The sequence below is a fragment of the Camellia sinensis genome, chromosome 7, assembly GCF_055761805.1.
Source record: "Camellia sinensis isolate YWXY chromosome 7, ASM5576180v1, whole genome shotgun sequence".
Classification (NCBI taxonomy): domain Eukaryota; kingdom Viridiplantae; phylum Streptophyta; class Magnoliopsida; order Ericales; family Theaceae; genus Camellia; species Camellia sinensis.
The window spans coordinates 2,561,808-2,585,736 of NC_138967.1; the positions used below are offsets into that span (position 1 = coordinate 2,561,808).

The 23,929-nt window shown below is 38.6% G+C and overlaps 1 long non-coding RNA gene across 1 annotated transcript; it reads left to right on the top strand.

The window, feature by feature from the left end:
• Window positions 1–14,841: 14,841 nt before the first annotated feature.
• Window positions 14,842–18,234, top strand: LOC114300032 (uncharacterized). The gene is made up of 2 exons (XR_003642533.2): window positions 14,842–15,068; window positions 16,823–18,234. It is a non-coding gene; the product is annotated as an uncharacterized LOC114300032 (long non-coding RNA).
• Window positions 18,235–23,929: the final 5,695 nt, after the last annotated feature.

Consider the following 23,929-nt stretch of genomic DNA (forward strand, 5'->3'; position numbering starts at 1 on the left):
GAAGATTCGGCAAGGAAGGAGTTAGAGAGGCAACGGAAGGCGGAGGAGGAGGAGTAAAGGAGGTTGTTCCCCCGAGCGAACAAATACAAGGAGACCCAACTGGGGCCTGCCCCGAAGCCGATCGCGAGGGAGCGAATCCGACTGCGCCCCAAGCCGTTGGGGGAAAAGGACTTGGGTAGTTTTGAGCCACGACCACCCCCAGTTGACCCGGTGAAGGAAAGGGCAAACAAGGAGGGGGAGGCGTTGAAGAAGAAGAGGAGGGGTGCCCTTGAGGGGGCTACAGAAGTGCCTGGATCGAAGAAGGCGAGGGTTAGTAGGGAGGACACCTCTATGGCAGAGAAGGCAAGGGAGAAGGGAGTGGGGGCTACCCCAGAAAGGGTGGTTGTCCTAGAGGTGTAAGAGGACAAAGGTTAGGGGGACCAAGAGGAAGAAGAGCACGTGAGTGCCATACCCAAGATGCAAGTGGAGAGTGGGTCAGCTGGTCCTGGGGGGGGGGTGAAGCAGCAGCCCAAGGAGGGTCCTGCGCCCCAAGGAGAGGGGGTAAGGCTGAATACTGCTATCTACCATGCTCGCGCAGTGTCTGGGCGACTGGAGGGAGAAGAAGGCCTAGCCAGGACAGTTGCAGATCGCCTTTTAGGGATAGTGGATGAAGCAGTCGTGCACTCGGTGGCCAGGTTCAATGAGGCTGAGCTGCTAAGGGGGCTGTACTCTACCCAAATGGAGGCGACCACCTTAGCAGGGGCTCTGCTGAGAAAGGCGGCAGCTGCGAAAGGTGAAATGAAGCCCCTGAAGGCCAAGTTGGAGGAGGCGAAGGCCCAACTTGAAAGTTTGAGGAGAGAAACTGTTGGATGGAGGAAGACCGTGCGAAGTGTGTGGGCGAGGGGGTTGGAAGAGGCCCAGAAGGCCAAGAAGATGCAAGTGTTGGTGATGGTACAGGGGTACTCAGCCGATCGAGCCAATGCTGAACTGCTTGTGACCAAGTTAATGCTAGAGGGGGAACGCCGCAAGGTGGTGTCCCTCGAGTTCCAATTGCGGAACGAGCAGAAGAAGCTAGAAGAGGCCCATGCAGCCTGCACCGTCGCCAACAAACGGTGGGAGGAGGCCATGTCCAGCAACGAAGATCTTCGAGCTCAGTCAATCAAAGAGAAAGAAGAGTTGGATCTGAAGATTGCTGGGCTGGAGAGGACGTTGGCGGACGAGCGGGCCAAGTCGATGGAGGAGAATGTGGGATTGGAGAAGGAGTTGGAGGAAAAGAAAACCAAGTTAGCCTCTGAGAGGGTAGCATACCCCGACTTGTATGTCGCTGCAGAAGAGCAGTTCAAGGGGTCTGCTAAATTCCAGATGGCGATTGATGCTGCAATCGCCAGTTACTTGGCAAGGGAAGCGTCTGGGGGGGCTGGTCCGTCGGGAACGACTGCTGGGAGCAGGAGTGAAGAAGAGGTAATCCAGAGCTTCCAGCGATCAGACTTCTACAAGCACGAGATGGCTGAGTTCTGGGACAGTGGCTGGAAGATGTTTAAGCGTAAAGCAGAAGAGCTGTTCCCAAACTTAGACTTCAGCAGTGTGAAAAGGCGTAAAAACGTGAACTTGGAATTTGACTAAGTATGGTAACTATGCCACAATCATGATGGTGCAAGGGCTGCCTTTCACGCTCAGTCTAATTGAGGTGTTTCATGCTCGGTTTGGCTGAGGCCTTATGCTCAGTCAGGCTGAGCTCTTTGTGCTCAGTCTGGCTGAGGCTTTGTATGCTCGGTCTGGCCGAGGCTTTATGCTCAATCTGGCTGAAGCTTTATGTTCGTGCTCAGTCTGGCTGAGGATTTAAGTAACTCAGTCTGGCTAAACTCTTCGTGCTCAGTCTGGCTGAGGCTTTGTATGCTCAGTCTGGCCAAGGCTTTATGCTCAGTCTGGCTGAAGCTTTATGTTCGTGCTCAGTCTGGCTAAGGCTGCAATCAAAGCGTTATTGAAAGACCACACAGATAACTGAGATATAAGCTTGTTGTCATTAAAATGTAGCCTAGTTGATCAGAGATTTACATCACATGAGAGGAAGATAAGAACATTCAAGCGCGTAAATTGTCAAAAAGAAAATACAGCAAAAGATTGATACAAGAATTGAACTTTTACTGAAAATAGCGCTTCAAGTGCTCGGCGTTCCATGGGTGGGGGAGATCTCGGCCCTCCATGTCCTGAAGTCGGTAAGTGCCCGGACGAGGCCTGGCTTTAACAACGTAAGGTCCTTCCCATTTGGCTGCCAGTTTGCCCTCAACCGGATTCTTGGTGGCGAGGGTTACCTCCCGCAAAACAAGGTCCCCCATGGCGAACTCCCTTGGTCGGACTTTGCGGTTGTAATGTGTTCTTATCTTCTGTTGGTATGAGGCTTGTCTGACAGCAGTGGTTTCTTAGAGCTCTTCGATTAGGTTTAGGTCTGCCCGACGTAGCTCCTCAGTTAGTTCTGGATTTGGGTGTAGAATTCTTGGGGTAGGCAGACCAATTTCCACTGGGATGACCGCCTCAGTGCCGTATGTTAAGCGAAAAGGGGTCTTCCTAGTGGGGGTTCGAGCGGTAGTGCGGTAGGCCCAGAGTACATTCGATAATTCCTCAGCCCAGAATTCCTTAGCAACTTCTAGCTTAGTTTTCATAATCTTGAGAAGAGAACGGTTGGTGACCTCAACTTGGTCATTGGCTTGGGGATGGCTTGGGGAAGAGAAACATGGCTGGATTTGAAGTTCTGCACAGAATTTCTTGAATTTGGCATTGTCGAATTGTTTGCTGTTGTCGGAGACAATGGCTTGGGGCATGCCAAATCTGTATACGATCGACTGCCAGATGAATCTGGTTGTGTTCCGCTCGGTAATCGTGGCAAGGGTTTCTGCCTCCACCCATTTAATGATGTAATCGATGGCGACAATGGCGAATTTAGTTTGGCCTCGGCCAGTGGGCAGTGGGCCAACTAGGTCGATCTCCCATTTGACGAACGGGTAAGGGCTGCAAAGTGTGATCAACTCTGTAGGTGGAGCATGGAGGATGTTGGCAAAACGCTGGCACTTATCACATTTAAGCACGAAGTCTGTCGCATCTTGATTGAGAGTAAGCCAGAAATAACCAGTGCCAAGTATTTTGTGGGTTAAGGACTTGCCACCCGAATGATTGCCACATACACCCTCATGAACTTCTCTCATCACGTAGGTCGCTTGAGCAGGATTGAGGCATCTCAAGTATGGGCGTGAAAAGCCCTTTTTGTACAAAAGACCACTAACAAGAATGTAATTGGACGACTGGGCTCTGATTTTGGCGGCCTGCTGTTTGTCATATGGCAGTTCCCCTGTTGTCAAAAATAGAAAGATATCGGACGTCCATGGGATAGGTTCATTTTGGAGGAAGTGGACTTTCTGTTGGTTGGGGGAAATGGCAGGGTGGGTCAGGTACTCGAGGCGGACGCCGTGGCTGAGGTCTAACTGGTCTGCAGAAGCTAATTGAGCCATCTCATCTGCCTTGGAGTTTTCCACCCGGGGGATGTGCTTGATGTGGAAAGTATTGAAGAGGCGAGCAAGGGGAAGTGCAATATCCCTGTAAGCCCGCATTATGTCTTCCTTGGCATCGAATTCCCCCGTAATTTGTTCGACAATAAGCTGGGAATTACTAAACACCTGGATATGGCTGACACCAATGTCTCTGGCTAGGCGGAGACTTGCTATCAATGCCTCATATTCGGCCTCATTATTGCTTGCATCGAACAAGAACTGGAGAGCACACTTGAAATAACCGCCCTCAGGGGCGGTGAGGATGAGACCGGCCCCATTGCCTTCTTTTTGGGATGATCCGTCGACATTGAGAGTCCAAGAATGAGGGTCTTCTTCCTCAGTCTGGGGTTGAGGAGGTGATGGGGCCATGGTCGGAATGGGATTAGTGAATTCTAGGATAAAATCGGCGACTGCCTGCCCTTTGATCGCAGTTCGAGGTCTGTAGGAGATATCAAACTGGCCGAGCTCGACTGACCATTGCATAAATCGACCGGACAGCTCTGGTTGTTGCATGATTTTCTTCAACGGTTGGTCAGTGAGGACGATAATGGAGTGGGCCTGGAAGTAAGGTCAGAGTCGTCTTGAGGCTATGACCAAGGCTAAGGCCATTTTTTCAAGCAATGGGTAGTTCTATTCTGCTCCCTTGAGAGCCCGACTGATGTAGTAGACCGGTCGTTGGACCAAGCTGTCTTCCCTGATGAGTGTTGCACTAACTGCGGTGTTTGACACGGCCAAATAGAGAAAGAGGGGTTCGGCCGTGATTGCCTGAGAAAGTAAAGGGGGGTTGGCCATGCACTGTTTCAATTGCTGAAAGGCCTCTTCGGATTCTGCCGTCCATTCAAAAGTTTGCCGAAGAACTTTGAAGAAAGGGAGGCACTTGTCCGTTGCGCGAGAAATGAAGCGGTTGAGGGCGGCAACTTGGCCAGTAAGCCGCTGAACCTCCTTAACCGTTCTGGGTGACTGCATTTCAATTAAGGCCTTGATCTTTTCAGGGTTAGCTTCGATGCCCCGCTGACTGACCATGAAACCCAAGAACTTCCCAGATTCTACGCCGAAGGCGCATTTCTTCGGATTGAGCTTCATTTGGTACTTCCGTAGGGTGCCGAAGGTCTCTCGCAGGTCGGCCAGATGATCAGTGGAGAACTTGCACTTGACTAGCATGTCGTCAACATATACCTCCATGTTCCGGCCTATCTGATGATGAAAGATGGCATTGACCAACCGTTGGTAAGTGGCTCCGGCATTTTTCAACCTAAACAGTATCACACGGTAATGATAGGTGTCCCGGTCGATGATGAAGGAGGTGTGTTCCTGGTCGGACGGGTGCATCGAATTTGGTTATACCCAGAGAAGGCATCCATAAAGCTGAGCATTTGATGGCCGGCCGTGGCGTCAACTAGCAAATTTATGCGAAGAAGAGGGTAGCTGTCTTTGGGGCATGCTTGGTTAAGGTCGGAGTAGTCGACACAGAGTCGCCATTTACCATTGTTTTACGAACCAGAACCACATTCGACAACCATCTGGGGTAGTCCACATTTATGATAAACTGTGCGTCAAGGAGCTTATCTACTTCGGAAGCAATAAGGTTATTGCGCTCCGGATGAAAGGTGCGTTGTTTCTGGGGAATGGGTCGAAAATGGGGCTCAATGCTGAGACGGTGGGTGATGAATGAGGGGTCAATACCTGGCATGTCGGAGTGGGTCAGGCAAATACATCGTTGTACTCAATCAGGAGGGCGGTGAGGTCGGCCTTGGCCTGGGAGGATAGTTGACAGTTGATCTTGGCAGTTTTTGCCGGTTTGGTGGGATCGATGACGACCTCAACAAGCTCTTCCACTGGTTCCCCTCTGACCAGCTCGTCCTCGTCTCTAACATCGAGTCCTTCAATGATCACAGCCTCCTTAAGCTTCACTTCTTTAAGTGAGGTGATATAGCACTCTCTGGCCACGGTCTGCTCTCCCCTGACTATGCTGACCCCAAGATCGATGGGGAACTTGACGGCAAGATGGAAGGTGGAGGTGATGGCTTGGAAAGCGTTCAGGGCAATGCGGCCGAGGATGATGTTGTAAGCAAAGGGGCAGTCGACGACAAGGAAGGTGAGCAGCTTTGTGGTCTGCTTGGGGTATTCTCCGATTGTGATGGGAAGATCGATGGAGCCGATGGAGGTCACCCGATCACCAGTAGAACCGACCAATGGGGTTTGGAGAGAGGATAGGCTTTCTTCCCTGATCTTGAGCTGGCGGAAGCAATTTAAGAAAATGATGTCGGAGGAACTGCCATTGTCGACGAGAACCCGTCTGACCTTGTAGTTGAAGAGGAGGGTAGAAATGACAAGAGGGTCGTCATGGGGGTAACGGATGCCTATGCAATCAGCGTTCGTAAAGGTAATAGACTCCGTCCACTGCTTGAGTTGTTTGTAGGGTCGGTCCAATGTGGCAACTTCTTTGTCTGAGCCTTGCCTTATTTTCCTAAGTTGTGCCCGCTGAGCCGAGCGGGATGGTCCTCCACAAGCAAGCCCGCCGGAAATAACTCTGATTTCGCCAACAGGTGGAGCGAGATTACCTTGTACCCGAGGTTACTGTGGAGGGCGATCATGACCTTGGTTAGGTGGGACTGGTTGCTGGGGAGGGGTGCGCTGGCGGTTATTTCTGACAGATTTAGTTCTTTGCCTCTGTTGGGAGCGAGCTTCCGTGAACCGACCAAGACGCCCCTGACGGATCAGACCCTCGACCTAGTCTTTGAGGTTTACACACTCTTCGGTGTTATGGTCGTGGTCCTGGTGAAAGCGACAGTATTTGGACTGGTCTCGCTAGTTAGAAGGAAACCGCGACGGTTGGGGCCATTTGAGGAGATAATCTCGCTCGATCTGGTTCAATACTTATTCCATGGGGGAGTTGAGGGATGTGTATCTCTCGAACCGGCCGGGCGGTCAAGTTGACGCCGGACGGTCGGCTCGGGGCGGTCAGTAATTGTACTGAGGTGTTTGGTGAGTGTACTAGGTGTTTCTGGTTTCTAAGTCTTTTCTCTTTTCTCTGGAGGTCGGGTTTTTTACTATTGGGTCTTGTCGGGCGGCTAGGGAATCTTCGGCATTCATGTATTTTTGGGCTTTGGAGAGTAGGGTTGCCATGGAGGTCGGGGGATTTTTTGAGGGGGAGAAAAGGAAATCAGATGACTGTAGGCCGGCCATGAAAGCCGTAAGGATGGCCTTGTCATCGTTTTCCGCTACCTGCAAGGCTTCGGTGTTGAAGCGGGTAACCAAATTGCGCAGCGACTCCCCCTCGGTCTGACGGATGTTGAGGAGTTGGGTTGCTGGGCGTCGCTGGCGCTGGGCTCCAATGAAATAGCTGAGGAAAGAGTCACTGAGATACTGGAAAGTGGAGACAGAGTCTGCTGGCAATTTACTAAACCAAAGTCGAGCCGACCCCTCGAGTGTTACGAGGAAAGCCCGACACATGATTTCGTTAGGGAATACATGGAGGATCGTGAGGGTCCGGTAGGTCTCCAAGTGATCAACTGGGTCTGTTGTCCCGTCAAAAGAGTCGATGACGGGCATTTTGAACTTAGGTGGTAGAGGTTTGTCTCGGATGGAGGCAACGAAAGGTGAGTTGGCTGTGGTGGATGGTCTATGCTGCATGACTCCTTGGAGCTGGAGCTTCATGGCTTAGAGTTCTACATCCCAGAGAGGAATGTTGTCACCACCGGAGGAGAACGGGGGCTAGACGCTACTGGCCTCTCCCTCGGGGGTTGGTACTGGGACCGATGGATGTGGGGCCCGGGGTGGCAGGTTTATATCTGGGGGAAGGGGTTGCAAGCCTTCCAAGTTTGGTGGATTAGGCTGCAGGATAGTATGGCTCGGGGCTCGTTCTTGGTTAGGTGGAATATCTGAAGGTGGTGGATAAGGCATAGGAAGATTTCTTTGGAGTAGAGCATTAATAAGGGCTTAGTTTTGCTCAGCCAGTCGGTTTATGCTTTTGGTGAGCTCGGTGATATACGGTGGCAGGTCGTTTGGATTGAGAGGGTCAGCAACATTGTGGTGAGAAGTCATGGATCTAGTCGTGACCATACACCCTGATGGGTGGCAAGAAAGAGTTATTGGGACAGGGTCTCTGGCGACAATGAACACAACTGGTGCGCGGAGCAAAGCTTTCCCACAGACGGCGCCAAACTGATGATACTGTTCGTTCCAGGTGGAACGGGTCGGACTGATCCACGCTTGTCGAGCCTATGTCCGAATGACCAAGCCCACCAGAAGACCTGTACAAGAGTTCAACGGGGAACGAGGAGTCCCCCAGCGAACCCTCCGACGAGCAAGTTAGAAAGAGAGAAGTGGAATGCGTAGATAGATTAGAGATAGAAAAATTTAACCTTCTTCTTGTCGTCAACGTCTGCTTATATCCTTTGGTAATCATTACGTTGTCCCTTCCGACCTGTCACATTGGCCAAAAGTCTATGCTCTAGCTTACCTTGTTCAGGGTGAAGCCGTTCTGTCCCCACAGAGAGGGGTTATCGCAATAAATGCTGTAAGGGGCCTCATTAATGGCGATGTGCCATGACAATAACTTTGCAGATCTTTATCTGCTGATGTGGCTTGCCCCTCTCTTGCCGTGTGTCTTGATGCCATTGGTTCTTATTACTACATGGGACTTCAGCAGTGCTGGGTTTTAGTATTTGAATTATGTATTGAGTCCTAAATAGTGGGTTATAATCTTTATGGATTTACCCATGTCGCGTTCATTTGGATAAGAAAGATATGAAATATTATCAAATCAGGAAAGCAGAAATATTTTAGGAAAGGCATTACATACAAGATAACTAATTTTTTATGGAAAATTCTATTCCCATTGTGAGAGGGCAATCATACACTTTACGGAAATGTAATTGAACAAGAGGGAGGCATCTCTCTAGTTCACTGTAGGGATTAGAATGTATTGTTAGATCCGTAAGATTCATTATAGGTTTTATTTTGATAATTTGAATTGTTTAATGTATAGAGTTTGTCTAGTATTTCATATTTGTAAAAAATCAAGTTGATTAAATATCAGTAACCCCTTGATCGGAATATATTTTTGAACAAATAGGAAAAAATAAACAGATAGTTAACAAAAGTCAACAAATAAAAAAAAGTTAACAGAAAAATTAAGAGGTAAAATAAAAAACAAAACGTCCTTCAAAAAAAATAAAATGACTTGTCACCAAACTATTTCATAAAGTATAAGGGTGTGTTTGGTTTGTGTTTGTAAAGTAATTTTTGAGATAACAAGCACGAAAACTTGTCTGGTTTGTTTTTTTTTTTTCAGAAATGATTTTGAAAAATTATTTTGGAGAGAGAGTTTAAAAAAAAGTGATTGATTTGATGTGTATGAGAGAGAGAGTGATTTTAGAAAGTAGGTAACCAAATTGAAAAAATTTGTTTGGTTTGATTACTCTTGAAAATTTGTTTGTAGAGAATTTTTCTCAAAATTTTTTTTGAAAAACAAACCAAACAAGGCCTAAATCTCTTACCAACAAAAAATATCTACTAAATTACCTTATACCCTCCTTAGTTTAGATTTTTCAAAAATTATCTTTAATTTTATTTATATAGCGTTATTTTTTTAAAAAAATAAATCTAACATGTATATAAAACATGGGGGATGCACCAATAAATCCCAAATTAATAACTTATGCACTGTTTAGTCCTAAAAGTTTTCTTATAGACTGAAAGGTCCCATTACAATGTTAATAACATCAGATACAATGTTAATAACATCAGAGTCATGTTACAAACATTGGATTTCAAACATCTAATGTTCATCAAATTTCAATAATGTTTGTAAATATAGGATGAAAAACATCTAATGTTCATCAGATTTCAATAAATTTTGAAATTATAGAATGAAACATCAGATCATTTACATCATTCACATCATGTTGATGTAAAAATGGGACTAAATGGAGCATAAGAAAACTTTTAGGACTAAATGGTTCAACGTTTCAAAAACTAGGACTTATGGGTAAATTTTCCTTAAAACATTTGTTAATTATATGAATTTAAAAGAAAAAGAACAGTAAAATCCATACAATTTTATAGTGTCCGTTTGGTAATTTGGCATTTATTTAGTAATTTTTTTGACTTTTTAAAGAAAATTAATGAATATTCCTCTCTAACTTTGGATAGTTGGAGATGTCTAATATATATATTTTCTTTATTAGTTAAGGTCATTCAATAATATTATTAGAAAAATTTTAACTTGTCACAAAGAGGTTTCTCTGTGAAGAGTGAGAAATTTTTTTTGTGAAATTATTGAGGGATCCTAATTACTATAAAAATATTACAGGTCCTTTATTTTATAAAATTCATAATATCAAGAATCTTAAACTAAAAATACTATTTTTTTATGAGATAAAAAAGTTAGTGTGTTTGGAATAATTTTTTAATTCAATAAATAGTTATAAGAAAAGATATAATTAATTAATATACAATATGACATTTTTATTTTTTTTATTTTTTAAACTCTTAATAACTTTTTTACTTTTTTTAAACCAAAACATCACAAAGCAGACCCAGCCAATGATCTTCATACATTCACAAATCATTTCAAGGCCTTATCTTAATTCAACTTTTAAAAGTAATAATAGTATACAAATATAAAAAGATATATAGATAATGCTGTGGTTCAGAGACTTATCCTCTTAAAAGTAAAAACAAACTACAAATAGTTACGTTTTCTATAACAATAATATTTTCTCATCTAAACAAACAATAAAGATATCCTAAAAACACGAAACAAACGTAAATATTTATTTTGTATGTAAAAGTAAAAACAAACGTAAAAGTAAACGTAAATATTTTTTAAAAGTAAAAACAAAATGTGATATTTAAAAAAAAAAATTTATTTTTATCTTTATTGATTTTTTTTATTAATTTATGTTAAACTTTTTTTTATAAAAAAAAACCCCGTTTAATTTAAAAGAATTTAAAATGAAAAAAAAAATTCACCAAAGACACCTTTTTAGTTTTTAGTTTTTTTTTTTTAAGAATTTTAAAATATATATATATATATATATTACTATCAAAAACTAAAGAAACTAATAAAAAATTGTTAAAAAAAGCAATTACCAAACCTACACTCCACATTTGAATCCTATATAAGAGCTAGCTGACACCTTTGGCTTTGAACAACATCAACACTACCATCATCCCAATCTCCTCTTTTACCCCATGATGAAGAACTTGATCTCTCTCACACTACTCACCTTCCTTGTAGCCTTCCTTTCACCATCAACCCAACACCTTCTTTCAGCTCAAGCAAACTCTTTGATAACCACAACATGCAAGAAGACATCCTTTTACCAACTCTGTGTCTCAACTCTAACCTCAGACTCTAGAAGCAAAAGCTCAGATCTCTCAACTCTAGGTCTCATTGTAGTTGATGCTATCAAGGCCAAATCAACTTCTACTTTAACCCAAATCAACAAGCTCATGAACTCCACTCCACAGCTGAGAGGTCCATTGAGAAAGTGTGTTGATTTTTATAAAGGTGTTTTGGGTGTTATCCCAACTGCTGTTGAGGCCTTGACTAAAGGTGATCCAAAGTTTGCCGAATCGAGCATGGTTGATGCTGCAAATGAGGCTGAATCTTGTGAAAAGAGTTTCGGCAAATCTAAATCACCTCTGAGTGATATGAACAAAGTGGTTCATGACCTTTCTGTGGTGGCCACAACAATAATAAGAATGTTGTTGTAAGAAGAAGACCCTCTCTCTTTCTGTTTTGTCATGAATGTTATGGTACTCCTTTTCTCTTTAATAAATAGATCTTGTCAATTTTCAGTTTGAATTGCCTCGAATGTTTTTCTTACCAATGAAGAGTTTAGGTAGGAGATGATGTCGGGATTCTATCACTCAAAAATGTGTCCATTTTTTGTGCTGAAATATGAGTATTTGTGATGTGTATTATATGTCAATTAATGGTAAAAATTACTAATGTCAAAATTATGATGTGCACTACGGATTCTTGTAATTTTTTTTATCAATAAAAAGAAGATAATACTTTATTAAAAATAATAAAACAATACAGAGGGGTGAGAAAAAGAAACAGAGAAGCAAAATTGGGAAGATGATACGGATAACTATTCCATTTTTAAGTAAAGAATTAAGGAATAACTATTTTATTTCATTTCATCTTATTTCAATAAAATAAATGAAGTGTAAAAGGAGACCACCCAAGAAATGAGGTATACAATATTATACACTCAAATCGTTACTCTGCTCACATTTTTTCACAACTTATTATTGATTAAGTATCAAAGTGTCTTCCGGCCAAACATTTTGACCAAACAGTTCTTATTGTGCTTTTCATTCTCTCTCAATCTCAACTCAAATTTAATAAGTATCAAAGTATTGTCTGACGAAACATCCTAACTAGACATCAAATTTGGTGCATCTATCTTCAACTAGTGTGGACAATTTTTTCCCGCACAACCAAAAATAAAAAATAAAAGGGCAAATTACAAACACCTCTCGAGATTTGGTAAAAATATAGATTCTCTTCTGAGATTTGAGAAATTACATCCTGTCCCCTGATGTTTATATTTTCATAACAAATTATCCCATAAGGTTTTTATTTTCATACAGATTCTCCCTAATTTCTCCTAATTTGTTATGAAAATTTGACCCTCAGGGAGCAATTTGTAATTTCTCAAATCTCAAGGGAAAATCTGTATTTTTACTAAATCTCAAGAAAGGTGTTTGTAATTTGCCCAAAATAAAATTACTAATCATATGTAAGGAGTAAGGATCCTCTAGAATTTTTTTTTTCCCTAAAGTTTCCTAAAGTGGTGCATTATGTGGTTGAGATTTAATGACAAGTCACATCAATTTTTTAGCATTAAATCTCAACCACACAATACACCACTTTAGGAAATTTTAGGAAAAATACACTCTAGAGAATCCTTAGTGATATGTAAGACTATTAGGGTGTGTTTGATTGGACGGACTGGAAAAGGGGGGATTAGAATCCATCGGACTTGAATCCTAGGACTGTGAATCCCCCGGACTATTTGGTCGGATTGGATATGTATCCTGTGTTTGTTTTTTCATGGGATTAGATGTCTGGATAGGACTATTTTCAGTGAATCCAACGTTTGGTTGGACGGACTGGATAGGATAAATGAACAAAAGACTATTTTACCATTTTTCAATTGTTTACTATGTAATAGCAATATTAAACATATCTTTAATATTTTAATTATTTTTAGTAAACATTAAACATACTAATGGTTAAATTTTGTTTAAAGATATTTAAACATACTAATATTGATAAAAAAAATTTACTGGTATAGATTATTTTTATTTAAACAAATAAAAATTTATTGTTGAAATTAAACATACTAATGGTTAAATATTTAAATTTTTATTTAAACAATTAACATTGAAATTATTTTGATGTACAGATTATGTTTACACAATTAACAATTAACAATTAAATAAATGTTGATGTATAGATTATTTTTAAACAATTAACAAATGTTGATGTAATTAACAATTAACAAATGTAGATGTAATCAAATGTTGACGTATTAAAACATAATTTAATAGATGTTAAATAAATATACATGTTGATGTACAGATGTTGAAATAATTTAATAAACATGTTGCTGTACAAATGTTTAAATGTTTAAATAAAACATAATTTAAATAAATGAAATTATTTATTGTTGAAATTAAACATTTAATTGTTTAAATAAAACATCTATTAAAACATCTATTAAATTTAAACAATGAAATTAAATAAAACATAAACAAAATTTTAAAATAAAACATCAATAAAATATCTATAAAAAATTATTTTAAAAAATTAAATAAATAAAACATTAATAAAAAGTTAAATAAAATTATTTTATTTTTAAGTTGAGACATTTAAATTTTATTGAATTTTATTAAATATAATACATAATTAAATAGTAGAGCGTCAAAATGGTCATTTTCGCATATAATCCAAACAGTGATTAGTCCCCCACTTTCTGTCCCACCCCCAGGACAGGATAGTCCCCCATATGGGGGACATGGAGTCCGGCCGGACATGGAGTCCGCCGGACTAAAAAAAAATCAAACGACGGATAAGGTGCACTATTTGGATTACAATCCAAATAGTAGATAGTCCCCCCTCCTAATCTCCCCAATCAAACACACCCTTAATGGACACACTTGATAATAGAATCCAATCATATGATTGTTGGGTATCATGGGATTACTCTTACCAGCAACAGGTATCCAATAATTGGTAAATTGCATATTAGTGAAATAGTGAAAAAATAAGGGCTAACGTATGTGTAGGTTTTAATAGAAGAATTTATTATTATTTAATAAATTCTATCATAATTAATGATATTTTTTATTAAATATTATTAAAAAAACGTCATTACTTATTAATTTTTAGTGACAATTCAAAAATTTTGTCACAAAAAATATTACCAATTTTAAATTTTAACGACAATTTAAAAAAATTATCACAAAAAAAGAAAACTAATTTTCAACTTTAAAAAATATTACTAATTATAAGTTTTAGGAATAATTTATAAAAACCGTGATAAAAAAATTACTAATTATTAATTTTGACAACATATGCAAAAACTTATTACAATAAATTATTTTTAACGACGATTTTATTAAAAATTATTTTCAATAAAACTTAATAATAATTAAATCCAACTATTATAATCTATTAATAATTTATTCTTAATTTAACGGACTTAAAATATTATCCCAATCCTGCCCTATATACAAAAATAAATTTCTCAAACCTTAATGCGCAGTTTGGGTGGATCAACGGACCAATCCCAACGAATCAAGATCCTCTACCTGAGTTCTCTCCTTTACTTCCTATTTACAAGGCTATTGGGTTCATTTTTTGACCCAATTTTAATGATTCGAATCGTTCATTTTTTAAGATTTATTGAGTATATCATAATTGTAAAAAATTAAGTTGATCGGGTATCAGAAAGTATGTGTTCAGAAAACTATTTATTAAATTTTTTTAAAAAATAATTTTTAATTTGATGATCCGAACATGAAATTTTTGATATTCGATTAACTTGATTTTTTTACTGATATAATATACTCAATAAATTTTAAAATATAATAATTCAGATCATCAAAATTAAGGCTTGGTTTGGCATAACCTAAAAAAGTCAAAAAGTCAAAAAGTCACTATCCTATTTAAATCATATCATCTTATTTAAGTCATATCACCTCTCTACCACATCACTTCAAACTCAACCCATATTTCATAAAAAATCAAAAAATACACGTATAGTCAAAAAATACACGTATTTAGTTCATCCCAAACAACCCCTAAATCTAAAAGTGAACCCATAGCTCTGCAAGTAGGAAGTGAAGTGGAGAACTCGAGGAGGGGATCTTGATTCAATCCGAACCATTCCCTTTCACTCTTCCCTTTGCCCGGTTTAACAAATCACTTGCGAAAGAAGGTTCAGAGCATAGAGCTTTCACAAATATATTTTTCATATACATATATGCACTTGGTCTAATCCTTTTTCTCCATGAAAGGTCAGTTTTTTATTCTAACTTGTATGTTCGTTCTTCTTTTTTTCTTCTTCTTCTTCTTCTTCTTCTGAATGTTTACATTAATTTTCTTAATTCGAAATTGTGGTTTTGCTATTAGAATCGGATGGTTTGGTTTTGTTGTTAAGGACCTTCAGATCCGGAAGAATAGCTACATTAGCTTAGCTATTGATATTTATGAGATTGAGATTATGATTGAAATTGAGATTGTTCATCTTTTTATGAAACCCTTCTACTTATTATTATGAAATTGTTTGGGTTTATGGATTTGAAATCAAAATATGTTAAATTTAGATTTGTTACTTTCTATATATGGATTTCAAGATTGAAATATTTCAAGGATTCTAATAAAATACTTATCTTTTTCCTTGCCCTTTTGCTTTTCAATTTACCTATAATAAATTGGTCATTCTAGAATTAAAGGTTGATTAGAATTAAGGCAGAAAATTATCATCTAGTGTTAATTACTCCAAGACCCCCTCAAATATTAGCACTTTACCCTCTCATCTATCAAACCAGACCATTGATCCCCTCAATTATAAAATTGTACAAATACACCTTTTGGGGGTGTATTAGTACGATTTTCATAATTAAAGGGGTCAATATGTACGTGTCCATAGATAGCTTATATATATTACTTTCAGTTCTTCATCCATAGCTGGCCGAGCTAGCAAGTAGTCCATGGCAATGAGGCCATCAATGCAGATTAGCGAACAAAGCAAGACATGAGGATTTGTTTGAGACTTTGAGAATTTGTTTGTTGATGGAGGTGAAATGAAATGAGTAAGACAAAGAACCGGCATAACAGACTTTTGACAACTCAAAAAATGAAAAAAAGAAAAGAAAAAAAGGACTGACTTTTAAAGAATTACTAAATTTTTTCCAAGTTCCTTGTCATTAAAAGTTGGCTTGCAGCCTTCATCCTAATAATCCCACAACCATATGTATTTTTTTAAATTTAAGTTTAACCATAGTTTTTTTGCATTGTGTTTTAGGTATCCATTTGTTGGTACATTGCAAAAATCAAAAACTTGCGAGTAGTTGAATCTTGTTCTGCCCTTTCGTTGCTTTTGGAAATCAAACAAAAAAAAGTAACAATGAAGAAGGGAAGGAGTACTAGTAATAGTTGTGGAATTACTACTTGTTCATCTAGTGTTAATTATCATCTAGTGTTAATTACTCCAAGACCCCTTCACATATTAGCACTTTACCCTCTCATCTATCAAACTAAACATTTGATCCCTTCAATTATAAAAATGTATCACTTTCCCCCCTCTGGGACACCTTTCAAGGGTCAATTATAAAAATTGTACGATTTTCATAATTAAAGGGGTTAATATGTATGTTTTCATAGATAGCTTATATGTATATATATATTATACTTTCAGTTCTTCATCCATAGCGGCAGAGCTAGCAAGTAGTCCATGGCAATGAGGCCATCAACGCAGATTAGCAAACAAAGCAAGACTGTGAGGATTTGTTTGAGATTTTGAGAATTTGTTTGTTGATGGAGATGAAATTAAATGAATGGGAAAAATAACCGGCATAACAGACCTTTGACATCTCAAAAAATGAAAAATAAAAAAATTGACTTTTAAAGAATTACTAAATTTTTTCCAACTTCCTTGTAATCAAAAGTTGGCTTGCAGCCTTCATCCTAATAATCCCATAATATAATCTCTTACTATATATTTTTTTAAAATTTAAGTTTAACCATAGTTCTTTGCATTGTGTTTTAGGTATTCATTTGTTGGTACATTTCAAAAATCAAAAACTTGCAAGTGGTTGAATCTTGTTCTGCCTTTTCGTTACTTTTGGAAATCAAACAAAAAAACAAAAGTAACAATGAAGAAGGGAAGGAGTACCAGTAATAGTTGTGGAATTTCTACTTGTTCATTGCCTGAAGAAATGTTGGTGGACATTCTAACAAGACTACCAGCAATGGTGGTAGTCCAATGCAAGTGCATCTCCAACCATTGGCGCTCTCTGATCGAGGATCACTCTTTTGTGGATTTACACCATACCCGTGCCCAATCTAGCCCCTACCTTGTCATCTCCTTAATCAACTACTCGTTCACCAAGATACATTTTTTCTCAGCAGATTATGAAGGACGACCGACCTAGTACTTGCTCACTAATTTCCTCTCTAGGACTTCTTCATATTAAACAATCTGTCAATGGCTTAATATGCGGGTACCTTAGAAAGTCTAAATCCATTTTCATCGTGAATCCTACCACTCCACAATTTGTTACCCTTCCTCCAACACATTTACTTATGATGCTAATTCTACTCACGAACCAGATTTGTCATTTGGGTTTGATCCTTCTACCTAGCAATACAAAGTGTTGCTCACAACTTTTGTACGCATCGAGGTGGAGGGGGAGTGTTATGATTACTTAGATTACAAGTGTGAAATTTTCACTTTGGGGATTCATGGAGAGAGATTGATTGTCTTTCTGTTCCTTGGCACTATGAATTTGGTAGGGGTGGTCATTGTGTTAATGGAGTCATACACTGGAGAAATAGGAGTTATTATATACTGAAACCTTCTCCTCCTAGGAGTGCAGATGTCATAGTAACATTTGAACTGAAAACTGAGAGATTTCAAATGATTCCACTCCCTAGGGGACCTTCACACGCATGCTTCGTCTACGAGAACTTTGTGGCCATTTGGTAGCATGTGGTGAATACACGGAAGATGGTTGGGAGGAGCTTTGGATTTTGCAGGATTATGAGAATTGGATTTGGGTCAAAGAGATAATGATGCCTACTCTTGATTGGGGTCGAGAGGGGGATCTTTATATTGTTGGCGCAATTCAGACAGTTGAAATACTTCTACAACCTTCATGGATACATGACCTCTGGAATATTTACTATTATGATCGGAACAGGATATCTTTTGGAAAGATTAAGATCACAGGACTTCTTGATTCAGAGTTCTTCGGCAGGTGTGGCAGGAATGCCTTACATGTCACTAATTATGTAGAAAATCTATTTTCCTTGAGTGATATTTGAAATTTGAATGAATTCCTTTTTTCCTAATTTGTTAGGGAAGGTCAATGTAATTTATACCAAAAATATATCTGTAGTATTCACACAGCCATTTCAAGTCATTTATGGCATATTCAAAGCAAACACTTATTTGCTCAAGCTTTTTATTTTTATTTTTATTTTTATCATTTTTTCAGTGCTTACTGCTGGTTTAGAAAATATAGGTAAATTTCACTTCACCTGCATGTGGATTTGCCTATGTGTTAATTACTGCTCTCATTTAGAAATAATCACATAATTTTCTTGTGATTTATAAACTAAAGTGCATCGTTAAACATTTTGTTCAACTAGTAAATGTAAAATATGTGTCAAACATGAAGTGGTTATATGTTTATTTTCAATTATTATTATTTTTTAGATGGGAATTAAATTTCAATTTTCAATATGGTAAATTGCCCATGAAATAAAACATAGGAGCTTAAATTGTATTTGCTTCTCAAATAAATGACAAAAATATCTATAATTTAAAGGTATTTTAGTATTTTTTTTTTTTCATAATCATTAACGCCTAACCATTTATTTTAGTCGACAAGTCATGAGGGGGGGGGGGGGCGATGTGATTATTTCCAAATGAAGCGAGTAATCTGCACATAAATCAAATTACAAGGGTTGAATTAAAATATGTTCTAAAATAATATGAAACTAACTTTAAATAAGCTATCGAAAATATTTTTACATACTTTCGTATCTAATTATGATACTATATAATAAGTGGCATTTCTATTCACGCAGGCATTGGGTAGGTTTTTTTTTTTTTTTTAATTTAACTTTTTTGTAAAAATTAATTTTATCATCGTATAGTAGCATTTCTAATACGAAAATATTGTTTCAGCAAGAAAATATTTTATACTTTACCTCTTTGAACACTTAATATCACTTTATCTCTATAACTAAAAACTGTTACATTTTTTTCACCTTAAACTCTTAATTTGTATATCAATGTAAACATTTTGTTAAAGACTTGTTTCTTAGGATATCTCTAATGGTGCATTACTTTTTTCATCAAATTTGAGTAAAAACTTTCTTTAATATCGCCTACTCCAACGAAGAATTTTGGCTTTTCATCAAACCACTGATTAACCGAGCGGACGACCGGCCGGTCAACCAGTCAATGCAAAAAATAAAAAATCAAGTCCTACATCTTTGTGTGTTTATTATCTTCTTCTTATTCAATAATTTCACATTCGGTTTATTTGTATGTTCAATTTAGCTGACAAGTCCTACGTCTTTGTGTGCTTATCATGCAACATAGATTCACATTGGTTTTGTTATTTTATTGATTCTCTCTCTCTCTCTCTCTCTCTCTCTCTCTCTCTCTCTCTCCAACTATACAAACATACATACATACTCTCTGTTTCACAAGGTCCTTGGATCGCTTTATATTTCTATTTTCTATTTTCTATTTTCTTTGTTCGGATCACTACATACACCTACATCTTTGTTTGTTTCACAAGGTCACACACATACACATACATACATTCTCTGCTTTATATTTCCAATGCAGAAAGCTAAATGATGATGAAAAAAACAAAGCAACTAAGTCTCTTTCAGAGTCAATTTCGCATTCACTCGGAAAATGGTTTGAACAACCAAATATACGAAGTGAATTACCACCCGACAAAGAATGTGTTTTTACCCAGACACACCTCAATCGGAGTCCGGAGCCCATCTCAATTTAGGGTCAAAGTTAGTCAAAAGTCATGGTTGTACAAACCATTTTTCCAACACTATACTCATGTTTGTTTGGGTGGACATGAGCTTGGCATTGAACTAATAGTCCAATAAAATTATTAATCCGATGTTTGGTTAAACAATTGAAGTACGAACTAATTATTTTAAACTTGACTATTAGTTAAGATAGGATACATAATCCAACGGATTCGTAGTCCTAGGACTATTAGTCATGGGAATGTTAATCCAGTCCACCCAAACAAACATGGCCTATGTGTTACCTATTTTTGTGGAAATTGTTCAAGGAAGAGGATGACCGGGGGACATCTGGCTAGACATCTGGCCGGTCGTCCGGTGGGGCCATTCTTAACGGTTATGCACAGTAAAGTAGTGAAAGGAGCCCAGATCCTTAGTTTGGTGAAACATTTGTTATTTTCTCGATTTGATACAGATTTGATGAAACTATTGGAGCACAAAAAAAAGGGACTTTTTCACCAAATTTGAATTTAATGATAGATTTGGTGCAGTGTTGGAGATAGCCTTAGATAGATGAAAAATTGGCATGTGATTTGTACATAACATCTTAAACGTGTTGAGTTAGAGGAGACTACTAAGATTGATTTGAATAGTAGGATTCAAAATAATCCTAAAAATCTTATTCCACAAACTAAGCCACGCACTCTTACCCCTAAGTTGAGACGGTCAGATATAGAGTCTAAACCTACACAACATTATTCTCTATCTTTACATTATTTGTGATAAAAGATTGAAATTGATTCTTCTTATTGATTATCAAAGATACAAAGTATATTTATACAAGAGATAGCATATCTAACTGACTTAACAAATCATAACCACTTATAACTAATCACCATGTGATACGGGAGTTAGTTGGAATGTGTAACTATCAGTGAGCTTGAGCTGAAGCTGAGCCATGAGTTGCTACTAAGGAAGCTGTATGAACTACAGCTATATCTACAACTAGATGAGCTGCTGCAATATCCTTATCAGCCCCCCTTCAAGCTGATGAGAGAAGAGTGGACCATGAGCTTGGACTGAAGAAAATGAAAACGAGAAGCTGACAAAGGCTTAGTAAATATATCTGCAATCTAATCAACAGAGGGAATGTATTTGAGAATAGGTTGTTTGCTAGCAACCTTCTCGCGGATAAAGTGATAGTCCACCTCAATGTGCTTTAAGCGTTTGTGAAACACAGGATTAGAGGCAAGAGCAATTGTTGATAAGTGTCACACCAAAGAATAGGGGGAATAGTACTAGGAATAGAAAGACCATGAAGAAGCATTTGTAACCAACTCAATTCAGCAGTGGCATGGGCAAGAGACCGATATTTAGCTTCAGTACTGGACCGAGAAACAGTTCGTTGTTTCTTGACAGAACAAGAAATGATATTGGAACCAAGATAGACACAATAACCCGAAGTAGAATTGTGGTCTAGGATGTTACCAGCCTAGTTAGAATTAGAGAAGGCTTGTAATGCGAAAGAACTAGGATGAAAAGTCAGACCATGAAAGAGAGATCCCTTAACAAACCGAAGAATTCTCTTGACCAAAGCAAAGTGACCATTTGTAGGGGCATGCATGTATTGACATGCGTGATTGACAGCTAAGGAAAGATCTGGACGAGTGATGGTAAGATATTGCAGAGCTCCAACTAAGCTTCTATATAATTGAGGTTGAGCAAAAGGAAATGAAGCAACAAGATTGAGAGCAAGTTTCATGGAGCTAGGTGTGGGACAAGATTTACAAGAAGTCATGCCTGCTTTGACAAGAATATTAGAAGCATATTTCTGTTGAGGCCAAAATACGAATCCCCTAGAGACTGAATGGAAATGCCCAAAAAATAGGAAATGTCACCTAATTCCTTCATGGCAAAGGCTGAATGCATATGGTGAATAAGTGTTTGAAGATGAGAGGGGTTGCTTCCAGTAAAGAGGATGTCATCCACATACACAAGAAGAATAGTAATAGAGGTAAAAGTTTTATGGACGAACAAGAATTATCACAGTGGCTATTGACAAAGCCTTGAGAAACCAAAAATCTGGAAAAGGTAGAATACCAAGCTCTGTGAGCTTGTTTCAACCCATAGAGAGCCTTCTGTAATCTGCACACATGATGTGGGGAAGAAGAACTAGCAAATATTGGTGGTTGAGTCATATAAACCTCCTTATCCAAAGTACTATGTAAGAAAGCATTACTAATATCCAGCTGCTTTAATGGCCAGTGAAAATGTAAAGCAAGACAAAGCAAAATGCGAATAGTAGGATGTTTAGCTACTGGACTAAAGGTTTCAGTATAATCAATGCCTTCTTGTTGTAAGAAACCTTTAGCTACCAACCGTGCTTTGTATTTGGAAATGGAACCTTCATTGTTTCTTTTAATGCGGAACATCCATTTACAACTAATATCCTGTTTCAAAGATGGAAAAGGGACAAGAGACCAAGTGCGTTGAGCCATCAAGGCAGTGTACTCTTTAAGGATAGCAGCATGCCAATGTAGACAGGCAAGGGCCTGTTGGTAAGTAGAAGGCTCAACATCAACAAAGGAGTATGTGTGTATCACAAGACCATGAACCTTTGAACGAGTGATCATGGGATGGGTGTTGGCAAAAGAAGAAAGAAGAGGTAAATCAATAAAAATAGACTGAATAGGAATAGACTATGCTAGTGCGGCAGTAGACTGGGCTCGTGCAGCAGAGGTCTGAGCTAAAGCGGATGCAATAGCTGGTGCAGCAGTAGACTAGGCTGGGCAGTAGAGGTCTGAGCCAAAGCAGATGCAATAGACTGTGTTGGTGCAATAGAGGTCTGAGCCAAAGCATGTCATGAGCGGCCGTAGGAGACTGTCCTGTTATGGCAATAATAGGAACATGTGCTACAGAGGCAACAACTGCAAGAATGGGAAGTGCAACAGTGGTCCGAGGTAGAAAAACATAGGATAGAGGGCTGTAGACACAGTATTCAAGGGAGAAGTAGTAGAAGAAGCAGGCCAAAAGAAAGAATGAAGCGTAGACAAAGAAGAAGGTGCAGAGACAAGAGAGACAGTAGAAAAATGAAAGATATCCTCATTGAAGCTCACATGTCGAGAAATATGAATTTTATCTATGGCCATGTCCAAACATCTGTATCCTTTATAGGAGGAGTGATAACCAAGAGAGACACAGAGAGTAGACCTAGGCTGAAGCTTATTTATGGTGTAGGGTTTTAACCAAGGGAAACATTGGCACCCAAAAACTCTGAGAAAAGAATAATCAGGTAAAGTATGAAAAAGGAGCTCACAGGGTGATTTATGAGAAAGGTTTGCACTGGGCAGTCTATTAATGAGATGAGTAGCAGTGGAGACTGCATCAAACCAAAACTTAGTGGGAACACAAGAGTAATGAAGCAAAGCAATGGTGGTGTCAATAATGTGTCTATGTTTTCGTTTAGAAACACCATTTTAAGGAGAAGTGTATGGACAAGATAATTGATGAACAATGCCTTGAGCTTTCATAAATTGAGTCATAGAAGTATTAACAAATTCAGTACCTCCATCAATCATAAGCACTTGCAATTTAGTAGAAAATTGAGTCTCAACATAAGATTTAAACTCCAAAAATTTTGAGAAAACTTCACTTTTATAGCATAGAGGATAATGCCAAGTGAACTTGCTAAAATCATCAATGAAAAACACATAGAACTTGTAACCACAAGAAGAATAATGAAATGGCCCCCATACATCACTATGAATAAGAGAGAAGGGTTTATTTAAAGTAGAATTAGAAGGCTTGAAAAGAAGTCTATGACTTTTAGTTATAATATAACGAGTACAAGGATAGACAGAATACTTGGAGGTATTGTTATCAATAGATAAGCGTTTTTTTAAAGCTGTAAATTTCGGTTGAGGGGGATGACCCAATCTCTTATGCCAAGCAATCTCAGATACATGACTAGCAGTAGATGAAAATAAAGCATGAGATGATGCTGAAGGAAAAGCATGCACAACAATAGTGGAAGATGATGTCAAATACGGAAAGTGATATAAGCCATGAGCATTATAGCCCTTGTGCAGAATGGCCTTCGAGTGTTTGTCCTGAATCACAAAGGAACACTCATCAAAAGTAATAGTGC